The sequence below is a fragment of the Dendrobates tinctorius genome, unplaced genomic scaffold (genome assembly GCF_039654945.1).
Source record: "Dendrobates tinctorius isolate UK_male_01 unplaced genomic scaffold, ASM3965494v1 ptg000265l, whole genome shotgun sequence".
Classification (NCBI taxonomy): Eukaryota; Metazoa; Chordata; class Amphibia; order Anura; family Dendrobatidae; genus Dendrobates; species Dendrobates tinctorius.
Genome location: NW_027361932.1, coordinates 1,394,334 through 1,414,994, shown reverse-complemented (window position 1 = coordinate 1,414,994; position 20,661 = coordinate 1,394,334). Strand labels below are relative to the sequence as shown.

The 20,661-nt window shown below is 45.0% G+C and overlaps 1 protein-coding gene and 1 long non-coding RNA gene across 5 annotated transcripts in view; one reads left to right on the top strand and one right to left on the bottom strand.

Annotated features, from left to right (window-relative positions):
* Positions 1 to 15,405, bottom strand: part of LOC141069461 (uncharacterized) — a 113,157-nt gene extending 97,752 nt beyond the window's left edge. The window contains exon 1 of the long non-coding RNA XR_012226578.1: positions 15,247 to 15,405. This is a non-coding gene — a long non-coding RNA (uncharacterized lncRNA). The remainder of the gene's footprint in view (positions 1 to 15,246) is intronic.
* The window catches only part of GALNT9 (polypeptide N-acetylgalactosaminyltransferase 9), a 715,214-nt gene that overhangs the window by 404,911 nt on the left and 289,642 nt on the right, over positions 1 to 20,661 (top strand). The window lies entirely within an intron of this gene.

The window sequence follows — 20,661 nt, the reverse complement described above, 5'->3', positions numbered from 1 at the left end:
TGTTGAGTCCCAGGAGGCTAGTGATCACACACGAGGAGACTCCAAGGAGCACTTTTAATACCATTTATTGATTGTGGCCTCTCACCCTGCATGTTCCAAGAGGGACAGGAGGAGATGCTATTTAGTGATGCACAAAACATAGAGCAGCCATGACCACAAGAAGATGACGATGGGGAACAGAAAATTTTCCCTAAGGAGGAAGTTGATCATGAGACACAGTTGCCAATCAGTCAGGTTGTTGTTAAGGCACAAAATCAGAAGGACCAGGGTGCAGCGGTGGAAGATGAGGTGGTGGATGAGGAAGTCACCAACCCAACCTGGGAATCTGACATGCAGAGCAAGGACAGCAGTTCTGAGGGGGAGGAATCAGCATCACCGATAAAAGCAGGAAGAGGTAGTGGGTTGACCAGAGGGAGAAAGCAGGCAAATATTCCACAGAGCACCAACACTCCTGAATTTCTCCATCAAAGAGTTACAGTTGTGTGAAAAAGTGTTTGCCCTTCCTAATTTCCTATTCTTTTGCATTTTTGTCACACTTAAGTGTTTCAGATCACCAAATAAATGTAAATATTAGACAAATATAACACAAGTAAACACAAAATGCAGTTTTTAAATCAAGGTCTTTATTATTAAGAGAAAAAAATTCAAACCTACAGGGCTATGTGTGAAAAAGTTATTGCCTTCTAATCCTAATAACTAAAAACTGGTTAGTAGAGTTGAGCGAAACGGGTCGAAAAAATTCAAAAGTCGCCGACTTTTGGCAAAGTCGGGTTTCATGAAACGAAACCCGACCCTAGGATGAGGTCGGCCACGAGGTCGGCGACTTACGCGCCAAAGTCGCGTTTCAAAAGTTTGTTTTGCGCTCTTTTTCAGCCAATCAGGATCCACGGACACTGTGGGCAACGTGATGACATAGGCATGGGTCACCACCATCTTTCAGAAGGGCATGCAAGTGATTGGCTTGCTTTGGTGGGCGTCACAGGGGGTATAAAAGGGCGTGCACGCCGACCGCCATCTTACTTCTGCCGATCTTAGTATAGGGAGAGGTTGCTGCTGATTCTGTAGGGAGAGCGTTAGGCAGGGAAGAAGACAAAAAAACTGCTTCTGCTGCTAGCAATTTGGCCTGCACAACACACAAGTCACTGTGTGTGCAGTGCAAGGGGAGGCTATATTGTGGTGTATCAGTGGTGTTGGTTGTTGGGCTGCCTTTTAAGGCTTCCTGACACGCTGGCATTGCTGTTTACCCACTGCTCCGCAAACTGCTTTTTTAAAAGCAATCCAATCTCCCTTATCCTCTCGTCACTTTGGTCACAGGCAGCTGTGCCATCGAGCGTGTCACATAGCGCTCAGATATCAGTGGGCCTCACACCATCCACAAGTGTCCAGTGTCCAAAAGTGTACGCAGAGATTCAAAATCTCCATTATCCTCTCGTCACTTTGGTCACAGGCAGCTGTGCCATCGAGCATGTCACATAGCGCTCAGATATCAGTGGGCCTCACACCATCCACAAGTGTCCAGTGTCCAAAAGTGTACGCAGAGATTCAAAATCTCCATTATCCTCTCGTCACTTTGGTCACAGGCAGCTGTGCCATCGAGCGTGTCACATAGCGCTCAGATATCAGTGGGCCTCACACCATCCACAAGTGTCCAGTGTCCAAAAGTGTACGCAGAGATTCAAAATCTCCATTATCCTCTCGTCACTTTGGTCACCGGCAGCTGTGCCATCGAGCGTGTCACATAGCGCTCAGATATCAGTGGGCCTCACACAATCCACAAGTGTCCAGTGTCCAAAAGTGTACGCAGAGATTCAAAATCTCCATTATCCTCTCGTCACTTTGGTCACAGGCAGCTGTGCCATCGAGCGTGTCACATAGCGCTCAGATATCAGTGGGCCTCACACCATCCACAAGTGTCCAGTGTCCAAAAGTGTACGCAGAGATTCAAAATCTCCATTATCCTCTCGTCACTTTGGTCACAGGCAGCTGTGCCATCGAGCGTGTCACATAGCGCTCAGATATCAGTGGGCCTCACACCATCCACAAGTGTCCAGTGTCCAAAAGTGTACGCAGAGATTCAAAATCTCCATTATCCTCTCGTCACTTTGGTCACAGGCAGCTGTGCCATCGAGCGTGTCACATAGCGCTCAGATATCAGTGGGCCTCACACCATCCACAAGTGTCCAGTGTCCAAAAGTGTACGCAGAGATTCAAAATCTCCATTATCCTCTCGTCACTTTGGTCACAGGCAGCTGTGCCATCGAGCGTGTCACATAGCGCTCAGATATCAGTGGGCCTCACACAATCCACAAGTGTCCACTGTCCACAAGTGTACGCAGAGATTCAAAATCTGCATTATCCTCTCGTCACTTTGGTCACAGGCAGCTGTGCCATCGAGTGTGTCACATAGCGCTCAGATATCAGTGGGCCTCACACCATCCACAAGTGTCCAGTGTCCAAAAGTGTACGCAGAGATTCAAAATCTCCATTATCCTCTCGTCACTTTGGTCACAGGCAGCTGTGCCATCGAGCGTGTCACATAGCGCTCAGATATCAGTGGGCCTCACACCATCCACAAGTGTCCAGTGTCCAAAAGTGTACGCAGAGATTCAAAATCTCCATTATCCTCTCGTCACTTTGGTCACAGGCAGCTGTGCCATCGAGCGTGTCACATAGCGCTCAGATATCAGTGGGCCTCACACCATCCACAAGTGTCCAGTGTCCAAAAGTGTACGCAGAGATTCAAAATCTCCATTATCCTCTCGTCACTTTGGTCACAGGCAGCTGTGCCATCGAGCGTGTCACATAGCGCTCAGATATCAGTGGGCCTCACACAATCCACAAGTGTCCACTGTCCACAAGTGTGTGCAGAAATTCTAAAACTCCCCTGTCCTATAGACACCTTGTACCTTGTTTTACATTACTATATAGTTTGTTGGATTTTGTCTACATTTCTACCAAAAATGAGGAAGGCTGGTGGAAGAGGCCGTGGAATTGGGCGGGGGTTGGCAGCTGGTAATGATGGTGTTGGTGTTGGATCTGATGGTAGTGGCAAGAGCAAAATAGGACCGAATGCAGGAGGTGCTGACCCTGCGTCATCGTCTGGCTACATAAGGCCTCGAACGCTTAGTTTTCTAGGAGTTGGCAAACCGCTTTTAAAGGCAGAGCATCAGGAAAAAGTTTTGTCTTACATTGCTGACTCAGCCTCCAGCTCTATCGCCTCCTCTTCTTCAGTTGTAAAAAGTAAAAGCACTGAGTCGTCATTGGAGGCTCATGTTCATGAACCACACCTTTCTTTGTGTCCTTCACCCCAACCAAGATTGAAGGATGACGCAGGCCATACTACTGATTACTCCATGGAGCTGTTTTCACATACCATGCCTGGATTATCAAGTGAAATGGTGAATTACCCAGGCCAAGATGAATCTGACATGGAGTGCACTGATGCACAGCCGCTGATGGATGATTCTGCTGGTACATTCACTCAGAGCACTACATTGTCCTCGCAGTGTACAGAGCCAGATTCTGACCCTGATGAGACTCAGGTGCCCCTTCCCGCACACTATACCACCATACACGGTGACACAGAGGAAGGTGCACATGACATAGAAGAGGAGGTGATGGATGACCCAGTTGTTGACCCAGATTGGCATCCATTGGGGAAGAGGGTGCTGCTTCCAATAGCTCAGATGAGGAGCATCCACAGCAGACATCGACATCGCAACAGCTGTTATCTGGCAGACCCGGAGCACTCCAAAGACAGGTTCCAAACATCAAAAGAGTTGCTGGACAGCTTGTCCAGAGGGTCAAAAGATCACAGCGTGCTAGGCCGCAAAATGTCTGCCAAAGTAGGAAGAGTGCAGTGTGGCACTTTTTTGAACAAAATCCTCATGATCAGGCCAAGGTTATCTGTAAGAAGTGCGCAAAGACCTTTAGCCGAGGGAAAAATCTGAAAAATTTGAATACCAGTTGCATGCTTAGACATTTAACCAGCATGCACTTGCAAGCGTGGACACAACACCAAACCTCAAGCGCCACATGTGCAACTGATCACAACGAAGGTAGTCAGCAATGCTACATTGTTTCCCCCACTGTAAGCCCAACGGTTAGCACAGCAGCAAATGTTGAGGTGTCGTTGCAAGGCCACAGCAGTCAGGGAATCCCACTGTTATATCAACGAAAGACTGATTCTAGGCCATCAGAAAGAACACCAACTCCATCACCATCATCAACCCTCTCTCAGTCCGCCCTGTCCACCGCTACTTCCACCATATGCAGCTCTCAAGTCCAGCTCACCCTCCCAGACACTATGAGTAGGTCAAGAAAGTACTCAGTCTCTCATCCGCGTACACTGGGTTTGAACGCCCACATTGCCAAACTAATCTCGTTTGAGATGATGCCCTTTCGGTTGGTGGAAAGCACAGCTTTCCGCGAACTCATGGCCTATGCAGTACCACGCTATGACCTACCCAGTCGCCACTTCTTCTCTCGCAAAGCCATCCCAGCCCTCCACCATCATGTGAAAGACCGCATTGTCCATGCACTCAAGCAGTCAGTGAGCGGAAAGGTGCACCTCACAACTGATGCATGGTCCAGTCGGCATGGCCAGGGCCGTTACGTGTCCATCACTGCGCACTGGGTTAATGTGGTGGATGCAGGGTCCACAGGGGACAGCGGTGGTGGGACAGTGCTGCCTAGCCCACGGTATAGGAAACAGTTGACTGTAGGCGTTCGACCCTCCTCCTCCTCCTCCTCCTCCAGAAGCGAAAGCTCGTCCACAGAGCGCAGTCGTACGAGCACTCCATCTGCAGCTGCCACTGTTGCACACGATGTGTCCCCCTATCGAGCAGCTAGTGGAAAGCGTCAGCAGGCTGTGTTGCAGATGATGTGTTTGGGCGACAGACACACCGCCAAGGTGCTGGCTGAGTACTTGAAGCGACAAACTGAGTCATGGCTGGGCAGTGTACATCTTGAGGCAGGCAAGGTAGTTAGTGATAACGGCCGTAATTTTGTGGCAGCCATAGCCCTTTCAAAACTCAGCCACATACCTTGCTTGGCTCACACCTTGAACCTGGTGGTGCAGTGCTTCCTCAAAAATTATCCGGAGTTAACAGCCCTGCTCCAGAAGGTGCGAAGACTGTGCGCGCACATCCGCCGGTCGCCTGTACACTCCGTTCGTATGCAGAAGCTGCAGCGATTGCTCCACCTTCCCAACCACCGCCTCATTATCGACATTGCAACAAGGTGGAACTCCACCCTGCACATGGTGGAGTGGCTGTGCGAGCAGAGGCAGGCCATAATGCATTTGTGGGAGGATACACGGCCAGGCACTTTGAGAGCAGACATGGAGTTGACAGGCGTGCAGTGGTCGAAGCTGAAAGACCTTTGTAAAGTCCTTCAGTGTTTTGAGGAATGCACACGGCTGGTAAGCGCAGACGACGCCATCCTAAGCATGAGCATCCCACTTATGCGTCTGCTCATGCAAACTTTGACGCACCTTAAGGAGCAGGCGTCTGCAGCCAATGTTGATGAGGAGGAAGAGGAGGAGGGAATCCTTGATGACATTCAGCCATTGTCTGCTCAGGGACCTCTCCTGGACGAGGTGGAGGAAGAAGAGGAGGAGGAGGAGGAGGATGATGGGGATGATTACTTAGGGGAGGAGGATGCATCTCGTGGGGCAAGTGAAAATGTTGGCGTGGCAAGGTCTGGTACAGGGTTTGTGCGTGATTGGAGGGATGTGGATTTGCCAGAAAGTGCTCCTCCACCCAGCACTCGCAGTGCATCATTGACACGGGGAACATTGGCCCACATGTCAGATTATGCCTTGCGGATCCTAAAAAGGGACCCCCGCATTGCCAAAATGATGAACGATGACGACTACTGGTTGGCCAGCATCCTGGATCCACGCTATAAAGGCAAATTACAAAACATCATGCCACAGGAGAACCTTGACCTAATATTGGCTAATAAACAAGCAACTCTGGTAAATCGGTTGCTTGAGGCATTCCCAGCACACAGCAGCGGTGATGGTTCTCACAAGAGCCGTACGGGCCGGGGGCAGCTTGGCAGAGGTGTTCGTGGTGCACACAGCAGAAGTGGCGTTGGAGACAGGGGTTTCATGACAATGTTGTGGACTGATTTTTCAAATACCGCTCACACAACTGGTAATACTGCATCGATGGAAAGTGACAGGAGACAGCAGTTGTCAACTATGGTTACAAACTACTTTTCCTCCCATATCGATGTTCTCCCACACAGGTCATTCCCCTTTGACTATTGGGCCGCTAAACTGGACACCTGGCCTGAATTGGCCCAATATGCCTTACAGGAGCTCACTTGCCCAGCTGCAAGTGTGCTATCGGAAAGAGTCTTCAGTGCAGCTGGATCAATCCTGACAGAAAAAAGGACCCGTCTGTCAACCCAAAATGTGGATGATCTAACCTTCATTAAAATGAACCACGCATGGGTTTCCAAGGATTTTGTCCCACCTTCCCCTGATGACACATAGGGTGACAGAAAAATGGCTTGCTTTGGTCCACCCCTTCCTGGTACTTCACCTATTTCGCCTTTTGCATCAGCTGAATGTCCAACATCAACATATGCCACTTTCTAAAACTCCCTAACTGTGCTGCCTCCCCCCCCATGGCCGGGGTCACCACCTACCGCACGACACCGTGCGAGTGCCGTTGCCCTGGACAGGTGGGTAGGCCGACTCTTGGGCACGGGCACTGGCACAGGGTCCCTCATAGTGCAATCAAGTGTCTCTGACGGTGGTGGTGCACACCCGCCGTCAGACACACCGCTGTACTATGAGGGGCCCAGTGCCAGTACCGACGCCCACGAGTGGGCCCCCCTTGCTTGGCCAGGGCCCCAGCATTTGCAAACTTTACCTCTCCCTGCTCCTCCGCTGTGTAATCTGGGCCGTCAAATCCATACTGTGCCTTACACCGTCTGAGCCTGCCTCCTGAGACATATATTTTGAATGTGTACGCTATCCATACGTGTTATCCAGGGATACGGTACCCTTTCTAACCTTTGTGCAATGACGTGCAATCCATACTGGGCCTAACACCGTCTGAGCCTGCCTCATGCTGTATAGACATATATTTTGAATGTGTACGCTATCCATACATGTTATTCGGGGATACGGTACCCCTTCTAACCTTTGTGCAATGACGTGCAATCCATACTGGGCCTAACACCATCTGAGCCTGCCTCATGCTGTATAGACATATATTTTGAATGTGTACGCTATCCATACATGTTATCCGGGGATACGGTACCCTTTCTAACCTTTGTGCAATGACATGCAATCCATACTGGGCCTAACACCGTCTGAGCCTGCCTCATGCTGTATAGACATATATTTTGAATGTGTACGCTATCCATACATGTTATCCGGGGATACGGTACCCCTTCTAACCTTTGTGCAATGACGTGCAATCCATACTGGGCCTAACACCGTCTGAGCCTGCCTCATGCTGTATAGACATATATTTTGAATGTGTACGCTATCCATACATGTTATCCGGGGACACGGTACCCTTTCTAACCTTTGTGCAATGACGTGCAATCCATACTGGGCCTAACACCGTCTGAGCCTGCCTCATGCTGTATAGACATATATTTTGAATGTGTACGCTATCCATACATGTTATCCGGGGATACGGTACCCCTTCTAACCTTTGTGCAATGACGTGCAATCCATACTGGGCCTAACACCGTCTGAGCCTGCCTCATGCTGTATAGACATATATTTTGAATGTGTACGCTATCCATACATGTTATCCGGGGATCCGGTACCCTTTCTAACCTTTGTGCAATGACGTGCAATCCATACTGGGCCTAACACCGTCTGAGCCTGCCTCATGCTGTATAGACATATATTTTGAATGTGTACGCTATCCATACGTGTTATCCGGGGATACGGTACCCTTTCTAACCTTTGTGCAATGACGTGCAATCCATACTGGGCCTAACACCGTCTGAGCCTGCCTCATGCTGTATAGACATATATTTTGAATGTGTACGCTATCCATACATGTTATCCGGGGATACGGTACCCTTTCTAACCTTTGTGCAATGACATGCAATCCATACTGGGCCTAACACCGTCTGAGCCTGCCTCATGCTGTATAGACATATATTTTGAATGTGTACGCTATCCATACATGTTATCTGGGGATACGGTACCCTTTCTAACCTTTGTGCAATGACGTGCAATCCATACTGAGCCTAACACCGTCTGAGCCTGCCTCATGCTGTATAGACATATATTTTGAATGTGTACGCTATCCATACATGTTATCCGGGGATACGGTACCCTTTCTAACCTTTGTGCAATGACGTGCAATCCATACTGGGCCTAACACCGTCTGAGCCTGCCTCATGCTGTATAGACATATTTTGAATGTGTACGCTATCCATACATGTTATCCAGGGATACGGTACCCTTTCTAACCTTTGTGCAATCACGTGAAATCCATACTGGGCGTGAGAACGGCTGGCGAGCTGTTAAGCAAGCTACAGCACCTGTCCAGACAAGTACAGGGATTCCCTAGCGAGGAGACTTATTTGATTGTTTTCAATGTTGGGACAGCATTTTTGGGGAGCACTATACTCTGGAGAATGATAGATGGGGCCCACCATACACTGGAACATTCCAAAGGTGGACATCAGACACTGGAGCAGCATTTACAGGGCCCATTATACACTAGAGCATTAGAAATGGGGCCCATTATGTTTGGAGCATTATTTGGGCCCATAAGACAGTGGAGCTTCATCCATGGGGACCAACATATACTGTAGCATTATGTGGAGCTCATCATATACTGTTTCAAACATTATATGGGACCAATGATTTTGTATGGAGAGATAGATGGGCCTCGTCATGAGATGTAAAAAGTGAGGTATTTTTCATTGTACTATACCGCTATTTCTCTGCCGTATCGGAGCATGATGAGTTGTGGTATGTGTTAAAGGGGCGCTCTTTTGCCCAGGGCACATGAAAACCTGCAGCCAGCCCTCCCCCCCCACAAATTTAGCCAAATAACCCCCATTTTTCAGTGCGTAACTTGTATTATGAAGTTAATTAAGGTTGACAAGCTTAAGGCTGGTTTCACATTCGCGCTTTTTAAGCGCACGCACGGCCGGGGGTAGCTCCGCCCCCGAGCCGGCTCTCTGCCCGGCGTGCCCGCCCCTTCCTTGTAGCGCCGCCTCCTAGCGCACAGCGGCGCCTGCGATCGGCGCACCCTATCTTTAGCATAGGGTGCGCAGATCGTGCGCAGGCCGTGCGCTAGTTGCGCTTTGACCTGCGCTGCGCACTTTTGACGGTGCGCCGTGCGCACCAAAATCAAACTTTTGGCGCGCACGGCGCACCGTCAAAAGTGCGCAGCGCAGGTCAAAGCGCAACTAGCGCACGGCCTGCGCACGATCTGCGCACCCTATGCTAAAGATAAGGGTGCGCCGATCGCAGGCGCCGCTGTGCGCTAGGAGGCGGCGCTACAAGGAAGGGGCGGGCACGCCGGGCAGAGAGCCGGCTCGGGGGCGGAGCTACCCCCGGCCGTGCGTGCGCTTAAAAAGCGCGAATGTGAAACCAGCCTTATTAAGAAGAATTGATGCTTTTGGCATTCAAATGGGCACTGTAGGTGTGTTTCCTGTCCTCCTCTCACTGCCGACTTTTATTCCCCATTGACTTACATTGGGTTTCGTGTTTCGGGACGACCCCGACTTTTCCCTATAATCGGACGATCTTGCTCGACCCGACTTTTGGAAAAGTCGGGTTTCACGAAATGAAACGCGACCCTAAAAAACCAAAAGTCGCTCAACTCTACTGGTTAGCACACCATTAGCAGCAACAACTGAAATCAAGCATGAACGATGACTGGCAATGAATCTTTTACAATGCTCTGGAGGAATTTTGTCTCACTCATCCATGTAGAATTGTTGTAATTCACCAAATTGGGGGGTTTCTGAACATGAGCCACATTTTCAGGTCATGCTATAGCATTTTAATCGAATTAAGGTCAGGACTTTGACTAGGCAACTCCAAAGTCTAAATTTTGTTTTCCTTAAGCTATTCAGAGGTGCACTTGCTGGTGTGCTTAGGATCATTGTCCTGTTCCGTAACCCAAATGCGCTTCACCTTGAGATCCTGAACAGATGGTAGGATATTCACCTTCAGGATTTTTTGGTAGACAGCAGAATTCAGGAGTTAATTTATCACAAGTCTTCCAGGTCCTGAAGCAGCAAGACAGCCCCAGATCATTACTGTCAAGATCCATCTTTGGATCCGTGGCAGATCTGGATTCTCACATATAAACTTTTTTCCTTTCAGGCATTATCAGGGGATAATGTCAGTTTTTCTCCCCCTTGGCCGCTGGTGTAATTACATAGCTGTTGAGTTTTCTGATGCAGGTGGTGACCACTCCCACCTTCCGTCAAAGGGTCACCTGATGCATCAGCTGACCATTGGTGTTAGAGGTCATTCTGCGGCGACCACGCTGAGGAGAAGAAACTTGCTGAGAGCAGTGGGGCCTCAGCTGTTCATGGTGTATCTGGTGTTGTGATCCTGCTGTGCACTGCTTTACAGCAGAAAGCTAAGTGTTGTTTGTCATTACCTTGTTTGTCATATCTACCCTTTGTGTTGTATTAGTGCAGTGGTGGGACCAGTGTCTGCACTTGCCAATTCCCTACTTAGGGATAGGTGCAGGGCAAGCGAGGGCTAAGGTATCCTGCTCGGCGATGGTTTGAAAGAAACCATATAGGGACATCAGGAAGATCAGGGCACATCCTTAGGAGAGTGCAGGAGGTGTCCATTTCACCATTGCAATTGTGTCCACGGTATTCCCTTGTTTTTTGTGCTGTTGGTGACCAACCTACTGGTGGGTCGTTTCATACCTGGTCAGTCACTACTGTGACAATTACACTACCACCATCATATTTTACTGTTTGCATGATGTTCCTTTTATGAGATGCTTTGTTACTTCTATGCCAGATGTAATGGGACATACAACTTCCAAAAAGTTCATCTTGTGTCTCGTCAGTCCACAGAGTATTCTCCCAAAAGTCTTGGAGATCTTCAAGATGTTTTCTGGCAAAGCTGAGACGAGCCTTTTTGTTCTTATTGCTCTGTAGCTCTTATGGTAGTATCATGACCACTAAACTTAACGGTGGCCTGCAGTTCTTTGGATGTTGTTGTGGGGTCTTTTGTGACCTCTTATATGTGTCATTGCTGTGCTCTTGGAGTAATTTTGGTCAGCCAGCCAGTTCTGGGAAGGTTCATAACTGTTACATGTTTTCGTCATTTGTGGATAATGGCTCTCATTGTGGTTCGCTGGAGTCACGATGTCTAGCTTTTGATGATCTTTTGGTCTACTTTAATGTTAATTAACCGATTTCATGATTGAGAACTGGTGTGGCAGTAATCAGGCCTGCTTGTGGCTAGAGAATTTGAACTCAGCTTCCCAAAGAAGCGATAAACCACAGTTTGTAACTTTTTATATTTACACCCACATAGCTATGTGAGGACTTGTTTTTTGCAAGAAGTTACAAACTAAAAATTGCCCAGTCCTCAAAGAGTAAAAGGTGGAAAAAGTTGTAAAGTTATTCTTCTTGGTATAACCTTTTAACATTGCAAAATTCTGTCAGTTTAACTAAAGTTTGGGGACTTTTATATCCACTGTAAACTGTAATTCTGATGAATATGTCAAATGTTTTATTTTAGTTACCTTACACATTTTAAACCCTAAAAACAAAATCCTATAGAAGAATAAAAGTACAAGCCAAAAATATAAAGGAAATATCGTTATGGAACAATTAATAGACATATAAAACTTTTAAAAAGAGCGTATCTGACATAGGCAGGGTTACACAGAAACAACCTCCTGGAATATCCAAAAATCCATAAGCAATGATAATAATATCAGATTCACATAAAAAGCAGTGATGTCAATACATAACAACATAAATATTTTGTTACTAATTTTTTGCTACAAAATAAGTAGCAACATAAAAAAATCCTAACTTAGCGAATTAGTGCTGCAATGGTGCCAAAAACCTGCAACATCAAAATCTGATCACAGAAATATATCTCTAAATTTATCTGCACTACATATGGTCTTTGGAGAGTCTACAGTATGTTCCCTTATGGTAAAATGCTGCAGATGTTTCCTCTGTGTTTTTTCCACATATTACTTAGGTATCCACACAAAAATACACAAGGCCAGTCTTCCTTGTTTGTTATGTTTTTGTTTCCCTTTTTATGCTTTTTTGTATGGATTTAATACAGCAATTCTTATGCAGTTTTTAGTGCAGAAATGCTTCGATTCTGCACCTAAAAATGCAACTGAGATTTTTCATGCAGTTTTTTTAGGTTCCAAAAATTACTCAATAGAAAAAAAATTAAAAAAGGGTCACTTCCATGGCGTCTTTAAATGCATTGTGGGCTTGAGGTTTTATAGATTCACATCTAGATTTTGAACTGTGAAATACTGTTACTCGATTTTCAGCACAAAACAATGCAGCTGAAAAATTGCTTGGACACATTTTCCTAAACTGATATTCTCCTGCTAACATTTATAGACTAATTTTAGATATGTCATAAATTGGAGATGAGAGAATACATTTGAGTGGAATTGAATTTTACTTGAATTTTACAAAAATACGCATTCAAAACCCAAGAAAAAAAAACAAAGTAGACATATACCATGTAAAATAAGTATTAAGTAATAGTACATGCAAATAACATAGTGTACTTAGTTAACACTATTTTGATTAAAAAAGAGCATAAAAGCCATGCCACCATGACAAGGTGTACCAAATCAGGATGGTCTTATCCTGTCAGCATTATTAAAATCTTAACTTATGTCAGCCGACCTCAATGTGAATAATGGCAAAGCAAGACAAGGGCCACTGTTCAGACACCTGCTCATGGGACGCTATATAGATGAAATGACTAGCTCAAAAAGGAGAGCAATGATCCTGTTTATACAAAGTGCTAGAAACAAAAGCAGAACCAAAGAAATGAGCAGGAACATAAGTTGGTATACATGCAATGTGTAAGAACATGTTCACATTGTGGCCATTTCACAGACAAAAGACAAATCGCAAGAAAAAACTAAATGAGAAAATACCCTGTAGTAAGTAAATAAAAAAAATTGTAATAATAAATGTAAATAACAGGGTTCTTAGTTAACACTATTTTGATCAAAAAAGCATAAAATACATCCCACCATGACACGGCGTACCCAATTGGAAGTATTTAGTAAGCACCTTATGTTATGTTCATTAGATGTTTTCTAATGAAGATCTATTTATATTTTTAAAGAAATTTTTGGATAAATTGAAAGAATTGTCTAGTATTTTTAATTATCTCACTATGACACACTATCACTATTTACTTACTACAGAGGATATGCTTATTTTGTTTGTTTGTTTGCTTGGTTTTGTCTATCAAATAGCCACAATGTGAACATGCTCTTAAGGGGGTTTTACACATAGCGATATCGCTAGCAATATTGCTAAAGCATCACCGATTTGGTGATGCAGCAGCGTTATTGCTATGTGTGATACTTACCTCCGACCGGCTCCCCCGCTGTCTGTCGTTGATCGCACAGCTCCATTTCTCGTCGGGCGCTTCCTGCTGGCGCCGACGCGGACAGGAGGACGTTAGGATCGCCGCATCTGAAAGGTAAGTAACGACCGCTGTATCGCTGCTGCATCGCTGTGAGATCTGCCTGTGTGGCAGCTCACTAGCGACCATTTAGCGATGCACCAGTGATCCTGACTGGGTCGTATCGTTGTCGGGATCGCTGGTGCATCGCTAAATGTAAAGGGGCCTTTACACATTGCAAAAACACGCATTCACCAAAATGCAGATTTCTTGTAAATGCACGCCATTATTCTGAATCATAATGGGCAAATAAGGCTGGTTTCACATTAGCGCTTTTTAAGCGCACGCACGGCCGGGGGTAGCTCCGCCCCCGAGCCGGCTCTCTGCCCGGCGTGCCCGCCCCTTGCTTGTAGCGCCGCCTCCTATCGCACAGCGGCGCCTGCGATCGGCGCACCCTATCTTTAGCATAGGGTGCGCAGATCGTGCGCAGGCCGTGCGCTAGTTGCGCTTTGACCTGCGCTGCGCACTTTTGACGGTGCGCCGTGCGCGCCAAAATCTGAAAAGTTTGATTTTGGCGCGCACGGCGCACCGTCAAAAGTGCGCAGCGCAGGTCAAAGCGCAACTAGCGCACGGCCTGCGCACGATCTGCGCACCCTATGCTAAAGATAGGGTGCGCCGATCGCAGGCGCCGCTGTGCGCTAGGAGGCGGCGCTACAAGGAAGGGGCGGGCACGCCGGGCAGAGAGCCGACTCGGGGGCGGAGCTACCCCCGGCCGTGCGTGCGCTTAAAAAGCGCGAATGTGAAACCAGCCTATAAGGTTAAAAAAACAATACTCAATTTACTACTCACCTCTCAGGCCCCTCCACTCTTCACTGTCACCTTTTGGGACCTTGCTGCACCTTCTGATCCCTGCCACTTGTGCTGAGACAGGACTCCTGGCTCTGATGAGTCTCAAGGTGGTTCTGTACATGACTTCATAAGGTTATGATGCACACTGTGAAGTCTTGATGTTGTGGTATTTTGTACGATTCTACAGAACCCAACCTTGTGATTTCAGTCCAAGTGGCTGGGATCAGAAGTTGCAATGGGGATTGCACGGGTGATGGTGAACAGCGGATCTATATTTTACATGTTATGTTTATTATGCTCTTGGCTTTATATTGACCCCAGAGCATAAGAAAGGATATTACGTTCAAGGAGAATATATTCTCTATGAATGGAATCTCCTGTGAGAAAATGCGTGAACAGGCACCTTTTACTTGATCTGCTTATGTTTGCCATAAATGGCTGTCAGCTGTGGGTCTGAACTTTGATCTCATTTATAATGAGGGTGAGTGTTCATTGGCCCCCTTTCTGGGATGCTTTGTTGGGGCAGAGGAAAAATAATTCTATCTCTTTTACCCTATTTTGATAATGCCTTAAACAGCACGGCGGAGTGTACTGAACTTAAAGTTAGAGCATATATAAAGTGTATTCACATGGGAATATAGTGTGCTGCAATGGTAACTGCTGCTCTGCAAAGCTTGGCGAAGTCACATATGGCAAATATCACACTAGCACATTAAACATTCCTGTCTTTTTAATCAATAGGTCTTATAAGAGTGGTGAAGGAAAACAAGTGTTATGAGTCAACTTACTGTTGATGAATTTCAAACATAATTTGCCTCCAAATCAGCACTGGATGAGCCATGCATCTTGTTTCAAGAGCGTTGTTGTTTAATGATTCTACCGGGTGACATTAGACAGCTTTTATGGGAGTATTTATGTCAATATCCAGTTAAAGGATTGTCCATATTATTTGGGAAATATACTACACAATTCTAAACCCAGTTAATCAGTCTTTTAAATTATTCAGCTTGCTTACATATTTAAAGCTGCTTTGACAGATTTTAATATTTATATTTTCTTACAAAAATGTTCCCTACATTTTTTTGGGAATCAGGATTTTAGAAAATTCTCAGTTTTTTTTTTCTTAGGGCATGTGCACAAAACATCTTCTATATACCGGCATACCCACATCATTTTTAAAGCAGAAAAAGCTTCAGAAAAACTTTGGGGCTGTTCCAAAGGCCGGGGTCACACTAATAGAAACTCAGAAATACATGCAGCCGCACACTCCGGTCCCGAGTGCAGGCAGCAGTGCCGGGTATTGATGCGAGAGACTAGTGCGAGTTTCTAGCATCACACTAGCAAGTGTGACTCCGGCCTAAAGTGTTATCTTTGATGCTTTTTGATTGGTTTTTGCAGCTGCTTTGTAGATTACTTTTTCATACATAAAAGGGGATGTGGCTTGAAGAAAAGTCAGGTCACTTCTTTAAGCCGCTTCATGGCCTTTAAAGCCTCAAGCTTTAGTGGAAGTGGAAACTATTTTATTCTAACTTTAAGGCTGCAGTATCTCATCAGGTCAATTATACAGATGACACTCTTATCAAATTCTGATCAGAGTTCTCTCAGAGTGCCAGCATAGTGTGATCCGATTCTTTCAGATGAGAGAATCGGTGCACACTGTGAGCAGAAGATGGAGAGCAAAACTTCTCCATCTTCTCTTTTCCGTGAGTCCATGGAAATCAGACTTAATTCAGATGAGCGCAGTCCAAATGTTTTCCATGAAACCATAGACTTGAACGGGCTAGTGTCTTCCGATTTCAAAGAGAAATCACAGCATGATGAGATTATTTTTTCACAGACAGATTCTACACCATTGAATAACATTGGTCCTGAATGCTCTCTGATAAAAAAATCATATAACGCTTGTTCGATGTATACAAAGATGTGAGCGAGCCCTTAGGCTATGTTCACACAATGAGTATTTAATGAGATTTAGATGTTGCAGTTTTTCTGCAGCATTTCTGCACCTTTTAGGTAAATTAGGTTAATTGTGTTAGGCTGGTTTCACATTAGCGCATTTTATGCGCACGCACGGCCGGGGGTAGCTCCGCCCCCGAGCCGGCTCTCTGCCCGGCGTGCCCGCCCCTTCCTTGTAGCGCCGCCTCCTAGCGCACAGCGGCGCCTGCGATCGGCGCACCCTATCTTTAGCATAGGGTGCGCCGATCGTGCGCAGGTCGTGCGCTAGTTGCGCTTTGACCTGCGCTGCGCACTTTTGACGGTGCGCCGTGCGCGCCAAAATCGAACTTTTCGGATTTTGGCGCGCACGGCGCACCGTCATAAGTGCGCAGCGCAGGTCAAAGCGCAACTAGCGCACGACCTGCGCACGATCGGCGCACCCTATGCTAAAGATAGGGTGCGCCGATCGCAGGCGCCGCCGTCCGCTAGGAGGCGGCGCTACAGGCAAGGGGCGGGCACGCCGAGCAGAGAGCCGGATCGGGGGCGGAGCTACCCCCGGCCGTGCGCGCGCTGAAGATGCGCTAGTGTGAAACCGGCCTTACTTATGTTATTTTTATTGCACTTTTTAGTGTTTTTTTACATGCTTTTTTACTTTTGACATTTAGTTTTTTGTCTCTTTTTGTTGTCATATTTTAAATAAAGCTGCTTTGTTTTTGATACTTAGGCTGGAGTCACACACAACGATTAAAAAAAAGGTCCGATTTTAATGGTACGAAATCGCACAAAGGTATATTAACCAGTGATCCGTTTTTGATGCGATTTTTCTTCATCGATGCGATTTTAATCGCATGTAAGGATCCTTTTGACATCCGTCTGGCGAGATTTTCTCGCAGGATAGCTAAATGGACATATAATGGAGCCCAATGACAGGTTTCCGCACACAAACGAATTAATAGATCTAGACACATTAAATACATATATATATACATATATATATATATATTAGACATGTCATAGAGACACATTTATATATATATTTCTAATTCATACAGTTCTTCATTGCAGAATAGCTGCTGAAACATTTGCCTGCTTTTGTATATTCATTCTCCTGCCCGACATGAAATGACACATGGTTTACATATAGTTAACCATTTCATTTCATGTTTTTTTTTATGTCTATCACTATTAATTATATGAGGGTTTGTGGGTAAAATTTTGGAGTTGTAGGGGTTCATTTAAGGGGTTAATTCGTTGTATTAAATTGCTGGGACTCCCGCTGACGTCACTGAGGCTGCAGGGAATCCCTGCAATTTAATACAATGAATTAACCCCTTAAATGAACCACTACAACTCCAAAATTTTACCCACAAACCCTCATATAATTAGTAGTGATAGACATAAAAAAGACATGAAATGAAATGGTTAACTATATGTAAACCATGTGTCATTTCATGTCGGGCAGGAGAATGAATATACAAAAGCCGGCAAATGTTTTAGCGGCTATTCTGCAACGAAGAACTGTATGAATTAGAAATATATATATATAAATGTGTCTCTATGACATGTATAAAATATATATATATATATATATATATATGTCTAGATCTATTAATTCGTTTCTTTATTTAACCGGTCACTGTGATTTTACTGTATTTGAAAAAAAAAATTGCCGGCTTTTACCGCAACTCACACATCGGGTCCGTTTGCAATCCAATTTTTTCTCGCCCCCATAGACTTGCATTGTCGAATCCGATCCAAAAATCGGTGACAATCGCAGCATGCTGCGATTGTCTCGGTCCGAGGATCGGATCCGATAAAAAATCGCATGATGGGAGCAGCCCCATAGAATAACATTGGGACGAATGCAATGCGATTTCTTATCGCATTGCATTCGTCCGATTTAATCGTTAGTGTGACCCCAGCCTTACTGATATTTTGGCTTTTCAACAATCATGTGTGCATTACAATTTTAGTCCGTAGCCACAATGGAAAAGCACTAAAAACACATATACATTTTTCATCTGCTGATTTTCCGCATCTGATGTAATTCTATGGGGCAAATCTGCATGTAAAATTCAGTGTGCCAGCAAGAGAACTTGACATGTTGCAGGTTTGAAACATGCACCACATTTTATGCTGCATAAAAAGCACAGTGGGCATGAGATTTCTATAAAATGGAGAAAATAAGTATTTGATGCACTGCTGATTTTGCAAGTTTTCCCACCTACAAAGAATGGAGAGGTCTGTAATTTTTAGTGTAGGTACACTTCAACTGTGAGAGAAAGAATCTTAAAATAAAATCAAGTAAATTACATTGTGGGATTTTTACATAATTACTTTTCATTTTATTGCATGAAATAAGTATTTGATACATTAGAAAGACAGAACTTAATATTTGCTACAGAAACCTTTCTTTGCAATTACAGAGGTCAGACGTTTCCTGTAGTTCTTGATGAACTTTGCACACATTGCAGCAGGGATTTTGTCCCATTCCTCAATACAATTCTTCTCCAGATCTTTCAGGTTTGCCGGCTGTTATTGGGCCTCACAATGAGTTTCAGCAGGTCCCTCCAAAGATTTTCTATTGAGTTCAAGTCTGGAGACTGGCTAGGACACTCCAGGACCTCCTTTGAAATGCTTCTTATAAAGCCACTCCTTAGTTGCCCTGACTGTGTGTTTCAGGTCATTTTCATGCTAGAAGAGCCATCCATGACCCATCTTTAAATGTTCTTACTGAGGTAAGGAAGTTGTTGGCCAAAATTTCACTATACATGACCCCATCCATCCTCCCTACAATACAGTGCAGTCATCCTGTCCCCTTTGCAGAAAAGCACCACCAAAGTATGATGTTTCCCCAACAATGCTTCAAGGGTGAGATAATGTTCTTAGGGCTGTTCTCATCTTTCTTCTTCTTCCAAACATGGTGAAAGAGTTGATACCAAAAAGTTTCTAGACAAAAAGGAAAAAAGGGCCTGGACATGTGCTGGCATGAACAGGGAGACCTTGTGTGTCCTGCAGGATTTTAATCCATGAGGTCGTAGTGTGTGACTAATGGTAATGTTTGAGAATGTGGTCCCAGCTTTCTTCAAGTCATTGACCAGGTCCTCTCATGTAGTTCTGGGCTGATTCGTGACCTTTCTCAGAATCATCTTTACGTTACTAGGTGAGATCTTGCATGAAGCCCCAGACCGAGGAATATTGACAGTCATCTCTTGCGTTTCTTGCATTTTCTAATAATTGTGCCAAGAATTGTTGCCTTCTCACCAAGCTGCTTGCCTATTGTCCTGTAGCCTATCCCAGCCTTGTGCAGGTCTACAATTTTGAAATGTAATTATTTAAAAATCATACAATGTGATTTTCTGGTTTTATTTTTAGATTTTGTCTCTCACAGTTGCAGTGTACCTACGATAAAATTTACAGACCTCTCCATTCTTTGTAAGTGGAAATCTTTCAAAATCGGCAGTGCATCAAATACTTATTTTCCCCACTGTAAATCCCATCCACTTTGATGGAACTGTATAATGGCAAAGCAAAAATATACAGCACCAAAAAAAATCACCAAAAACTCATTGTGGGAATTTAAGGTAAATCAATAGCAATGACAATCATTAATGTTAAGGCAATGCTGGGTCTTTTCAGACCTAGCAATAGCCTCCTCCTAGTGGCATCTCGATTTCTACTAGAAAGTCCTTTAAATAGTTAAACCTTGCCCTTGAATCTTTGATATAACTATTATCATGCTCCTAGATGAAACAACATGATTTATTACTAAAATCTAACATAGTACTAGAACGAATTAGTTCAGAATTGACAAGGGACCATATGGATGCCAGATAAACATTACATCAATAGATTTTTCTCATCAGAAATTCACATCCCATACTGGATATGTGTTAGAAAAAAACTTGCTTAGAAGGAGTCAGCTTTAAAATACATCTGCTTCTGGTAGCCCTATAATGAATCGTACATTCCAGAAAATGACAGTATGATTTAGTAGTACACATTATTTTGACCTTGACAAGGGCCATGAGATGATCTACTCCAGGTTTATCAATATTATACTGGAATATAAAACACACTATTCTGTTCAGTCCATATTTCAAGAGCTATTCTGTAATAAAATCTGTTGGGATGTTCTTAAAGGATTTCTCTGTTTTTCATCTAAGGCTCTGTGCACATTATTGTCATGGTATATGTTAATATTGGAGTCATGACTACTAAGCCAGACCCATTTTCCATGAGAGCCTAATAAATCCTGATGGACCCTG